Source organism: Strigops habroptila, chromosome W (assembly GCF_004027225.2).
Source record: "Strigops habroptila isolate Jane chromosome W, bStrHab1.2.pri, whole genome shotgun sequence".
In the NCBI taxonomy this organism is placed as follows: domain Eukaryota; kingdom Metazoa; phylum Chordata; class Aves; order Psittaciformes; family Psittacidae; genus Strigops; species Strigops habroptila.
Genome location: NC_044301.2, coordinates 3,599,006 through 3,605,005, shown reverse-complemented (window position 1 = coordinate 3,605,005; position 6,000 = coordinate 3,599,006).

The window sequence follows — 6,000 nt, the reverse complement described above, 5'->3', positions numbered from 1 at the left end:
GGGGAGATCAAATAAAACCATAAAACCAAAAGGGGAAAGAAAAAAAAATAAAAACAAGTGATGCACAATGCAATTGCTCAAAATCCACTGACCAATACCCATACTGACATGGAAAGCGATCAGTCCTTTCCGGGTAACTCCCCTTAGTTTATATATTGGACATGACATGCTGTGGTATGGAATACCCCTTTGGCTAGTTTGGGTCAGGTGTCCTGTCTCTGCTTCCTCCTGGCTTCTTGTGCCCTTCCTCCCTGGCAGAGCACGAGAGACCGAACAGGCCTTGATCAGGGTAAGTGCTACTTAGAAACAACTAAACCATCGGTGTGTTATCAGCATTGTTCTCAGACTAAAGCCAAAATACAGCACTGTACTAGCTACTAGGAAGAAAATTAACTCTATCCCAGTTGAAACCAGAAGAGTATCCACCCCTTATTTCATACTATTCACATCATGCTCGTGTCTCACACACTGACGGGTCTCACACACTGACGGGTCTCACACATTGCTGGGTCTCACACATTGCCAGGTCTCACACTTCCGACCATCACATTTCTCTCTTTTCATAGAGATAGAGATATAGATATCATTACCTTAGTCTATGGACCATCCCTATAAAAGTTCATTGAGTTCATTCAGTCCATGACGTGGGGCTCCATCTCTCATAACAGTCTCTCTGGGCAGGAAAGATAGATGGTGTGTAGTGCTGGATTGTTGCATACTGAATCTTGTTCCAATTCCATCACCATTGCACTTGTCCAGTTTTATCAAAGTTCATTCTTTCTTAATATAGTGATCAAAAGGGAGTCAGGTTCAGATCCTCAAATCTGAAGTGGTGGAGATGGATGACATGAGGTGTCCAGCACAGTGATGGGTGTATAGCCGCCATGGAAGCGATCATATCTAATGTTATAGAGCATCACACAGTTCAATTCACTGGCAATTTTCACCCAAAATCAAATCTCCTTTTGGTACACACTGGACTTACCCATTGTCCCGCGTTACCCACAAAGTATACCCAGGTGCTCAAGCAAAACCAATCCCATGAGCAGGTTTGCCTTTGACTGCGGCAGGAATAACTCAGAATGTTTTCCCTGGCAGATTCTTAACATGCACGACAGGAACTTCATCCCCCTCTACAGACCGCAAAAGTCTCGATTCCACTGGGCCACTCCTGTTGGCAGATTCCCTAGTATTAAGTAACCAGGGCCTTTCCTAAATGTGTATCCCAATGCGTCCTGGGTTCAGCTGTAACAGTTATTTTTCTCTTTCTTAGTAGCTGGTGAATGCTGTGTTTTCTACTTTAGTCTAAGAACAATGCTGATAACACAGTGATGCTTTTAGTTGTTGCTAAGTAATGCTTACCCCGATCATGGACTTTTCAGTCTCATGCTCTGCCAGTGAGGAGGGGCACAAGAAGCTGGGAGGAAGCAGAGACGGGATGCCTGACCCAAACTAACCAAAGTGGTATTCCATACCACAGCACGTCATGCCCAGTATATAAACTGGGGGGAATTACCCAGAAGGTGCAGATCGCTGCTCGGGTCGGGCTGGGTATCAGTTAGCAGGTGGTGAGCAATTGTATTGTGCATCACTTGTGTTTATTTTCATTTCCTTTCCCCTTTTAGTTTTATATACTCTCCCCTTATTCCCCTTATCATTATTATTATTGGTGGTAGTAGTAGTGGTTTTGTATTAAAATCTAGTTATTGGACTGATCTTATCTCAACCCGTGGGATTTACAGTCATTCAATTCTCATCCCCATCCCTCCGGGAGCAGGGGGGAAGAAGGGGGGGAGTGAGCGAGCAGCTGCATGGTTCTGAGTTACCAGCTGGGCTTAAACCACAACAGTCGCTTTTTGGTGCCCAACGTGGGGTTCGAAGGGTTGAGATAATAACAGATCTGACCAGAGTGTGTCTAATCACAGCTGTGATAAGCACTCATTGTTTTGGATTAGGAGTCACTCATGACAATGTTGATTTGATTGATCTCGGAGTTCATGTGCTTGGTCTCAGATTTCAGAATGTCATGCCTTACTTGCAGCCAGTATTTGCTGTTTTAGTGTTTATCGCCTTTGGGGCCTGGGCTAAGGTTCTCATTTCGTTGTACTTTATGGTAATGACATGTAATACAATTGATCATGAAACTGATCTGGTATGCGTTCTCACCATTGCCATCACCTCTATACTTTGGCAGGAATGTAACGGGAATTTTTAACAATTACACATTTTTTTTCTCCCTTCCCGCAGAGGGTCATCCTATGATGGAAACATTCCCTCACACGCTCCGCTCCCCCACCAGGTTCTTTACAGTAGATGTAGATTCTGGGAATGTTAAAGATATAGAATATCCTGTCAATGCCCTTGAAAACAGCTGCTCCTTTTGCTGGGAACCAGCATGTTGCTGCATATGCTCTTTGTGTTTTACCTATGGCCATACCACCCTGAAAAAGCCCAGTATTGTCCAATCTCAGAAGCTAAGTGTCGTGGTTTAAGCCCAGCCGGTAACTCAGAACCACGTAGCCACTCGATCACTCCCCCACGTCTTCCTCCCCCCGCTCCCGGAGGGATGGGGAGGAGAATCAAAAGAATGTAACTCCCATGGGTTGAGATAAGAACAGTCCAGTAAGTAAGGTATAATACAAAACCACTACTACTACTATGACCAATAATAGTAATGATATGGGAAATAAACACAAGTGATGCACAATACAATTGCTCACCACCTGCCGACCGATACCCAGCCCGACCAGAGCAGCGATCTGAACCTTCCAGGTAACTCCCCCCCGGTTTATATACTGGGCATGACGTGCCATGGTATGGAATACCCCTTTGGCTAGTTTGGGTCAGGTGTCCTGTCTTGGCTTCCTCCCAGCTTCCCCTCCTCCCTGGCAAAGCATGAGACTGAGAAAGTCCTTGATCGGAGTAAACATTACTTAGCAACAACTAAAAACATTGGTGTTATCAGCGTTGTTCCCAGGCTGAAAGTCAAAAACACAGCCCTGCACCAGCTACTAAGAAGGAGAAAAATGACTGCTATAGCTGAACCCAGGACAGTATCCACCCCTTATTCCATACCATTCACATCATGCTCAGATCCCACATTTTTCAATATACCATCACTTTTGTCTCATATATATATACACACACACAAAGAGAGAAAGAGATATCATTGCTTAGTCCATGGACCAATCCCTATAAAGTTGCTGAATTCATCCAGTCCATGATATCAGGCTCCATCTCTTGTAACAGTCTTTCAGGGCAGGAGGGACGGTGTGTAGTGTTGGATTGTTGCCTGCTTATGACACCACCAAACTCGTCTGGTCTCTACTGAGCTCATCTAGTTTCATCAAAGTTCATTCTTTGTTGGGATGATGATTGGAGGGAAGTCAGGTTCAGTCGATGGTGACCTGAGGACAGTTCTTCTGCTGCTGCCAGCTTTCCCATGACTTTATTCTCTGATGATGATCATGATAGCACATATCTTCTTTTCAAAGCCCAGAGTGGTGGAGATGGGTATCTAGCTGATGGGCTGTACAAGCGTTATATAGCAGGCAACAGCATATAATTGAGTTCATTGGCTGTTTTCCCTTAAAATTAAATCCCCCTTGAGGCACACAGTGGACTTCCCCATCTTCCCGCATTACCCACCAAGTATATCCAGGTCCCTGAGCAAAAGCAACCCCACGAGTGGGTTTGCCTTTACCTGAAGCAGGAATAACCCAGATTGTCTTCCACAACAAATTCTTTATGTGCACCACAGGAACTTTATCCCCCTCTACAGTACATAAAAGTTCTGATTGGGCTGGGCCAGCCCTGTTGGCAGATCCCCTAGTGTTGACCAACCAGGTGGCTTTTGGTAAATGTGTATCCCAATGTTCAGAAGCCCCACCACCCATTACTCTCAGTGTGGCTTTTAACAGCCCATTGTACTGTTCGATTTTCCCAGAGGCTGGTGCATGGTAGGGGATGTGATATACCCACTCAATGCCATGCTCTTTGGCCCAAGTGTCTATAAGGTTGTTCCGGAAATGAGTCCCATCATTGTCTGACTCAATTATTTCTTTCTATGACTTTATTCTCTGCTGATGATCATGACGGCACATATCTTCTCTTCAAAGCCCAGAGTGGTGGAGATGGGCATCCAGCTGATGGGGTATAGAAGTGTTATATAGCAGGCAACAGCATACAATTGAGTTCATTGGCTGTTTTCCCCCAAAACTAAATCCCCTTGAGGTATACAGCGGACTTCCCCATCTGTGGCATATTGAAGGCACGGACTCAGGTCAGTGAGGATACTGAGACAAAGCTTTATTACAATCAAGCCCCTTTTATTCCCTCATTCCGTACTTTCCCAACATGCCCAGGCATGCCACGCTTAATCTCATTGGGTTCTGTGAAAATCCCATAGGTTAAACATGCACACAGTAGTCCAATCACAATGCTGATCACGTGCTGTTCACGTGGCGACAGTTCAGCCTTCTTGCTTCACATCTTGCCACATTCCCTGACCTTCAACTGAAATTCTTTGTTACATTTCCTGTCTTTCAACATCCTGGCTTATCTGTCTCTCAACATCCTGGCTTATGGCCCAAGGCTTGTTCGGTATCAGGGCCTCATAGCTTGTATTCAGAGTGTTGCTCAAGCTCATCATGCAGATCCCGTTGCCTTCACCTCCCACATCTCCCCCTTTTTTGTTTTGTACATCTACTATCAATAACTGTTTGAGGGCTCGATCAATAAGACATTGCATAAGTTTCATTAAACAAGGAATACAAATTAACAAGCTAATAAACACTAACAAAACAAGACCTCCTAATACAATCAATTTTTTTACCCATGCTCTTATTCCAGCAAATAAACCTGAAAAAGGGTTCCAGTCATCCTCAACCTGAAGTTTTCCTGTGAGTTCTTTAAGAGTTTGTATACTTCTGTGAACCAATTCAGAGTGGTCTGAAAGGTTCATGCAACGTAGACCTTCAAAGTCCTCACACCCATGACCATGGGCAAGGAGAAGAAAACCTATGGCAGCCCGATTTTGTAAGGTTGCATGTCTTACAGAATCTGTATCGAGGAGGAGACTGGAAAGAGCATTAGATGTGGCATTTGTTTGCTTTGCAAGCCAACATCCTAATTTGTTTAGAGCTGCAAGAGCTTGTGCAGCGGCTACTCCTGGTGCAAAAAAGGACGCTGAGATTATCTCTGCAGGACTCCAGAATGTAGCTGTGTCTTTGCATTTGGGAGTAAAAGCATGAGCAGATCTTTTTAACCTGTGGAGATGGTGGAATTTAGTATAATTCAGTATCATAGAAATATTTGGGGTTAACATTGTTAATCTGCCTAGACTACAAGGGCCTCCTCGTAGGTGAGAAGGGATACCAGGCCATGCTTGATCTCCGCAGATTAGAAAGATGCCTCGGGGAAGTGATATAGGACTATTAGAAGAGCGAAAAATGGTAACAGACGTATTATTACACCACATAGAAGCATTTTGATAGACAGACAAAGAAGAGTTAACAATTTGAATTAATGATTGATTCTGACCTGTATAATTAAAATACAAACATTCATCCATTCTAACAGAACCTAACAAATCAATTTCTTGGGGTTCTAGAGAGACTAACGGCCGACTTGACTTGGCATCCAGCTGTCCCATGTGTCCACAGGTTTTCCATCTTTCATGAATACATCGATGAGGGGTGTATCAACGAGACGCGTCCAATCGTCCAATGGCAATCCCACCAGACACATGCTAAATGGGTTCATAGGCGTTGCAACAGACAGACACAGAGTGTCCTGTCCGGTCACATCAGCCAATGTCACCCAAATGTTTTCTTTTGGCTGGTTAGGGATCCATGGCATGGTCAGTACTTCTGCGACGAGGAGGCAGAGGACAAGGCTGGACGGACCCATCGTGCAGGAACCCAACAAGGTCCTTTATCTGTGGAAACACAAGCGTAGCCTCGTCCCCAGGTTATTAAGGGGAATGGGCCTTCCCATTCA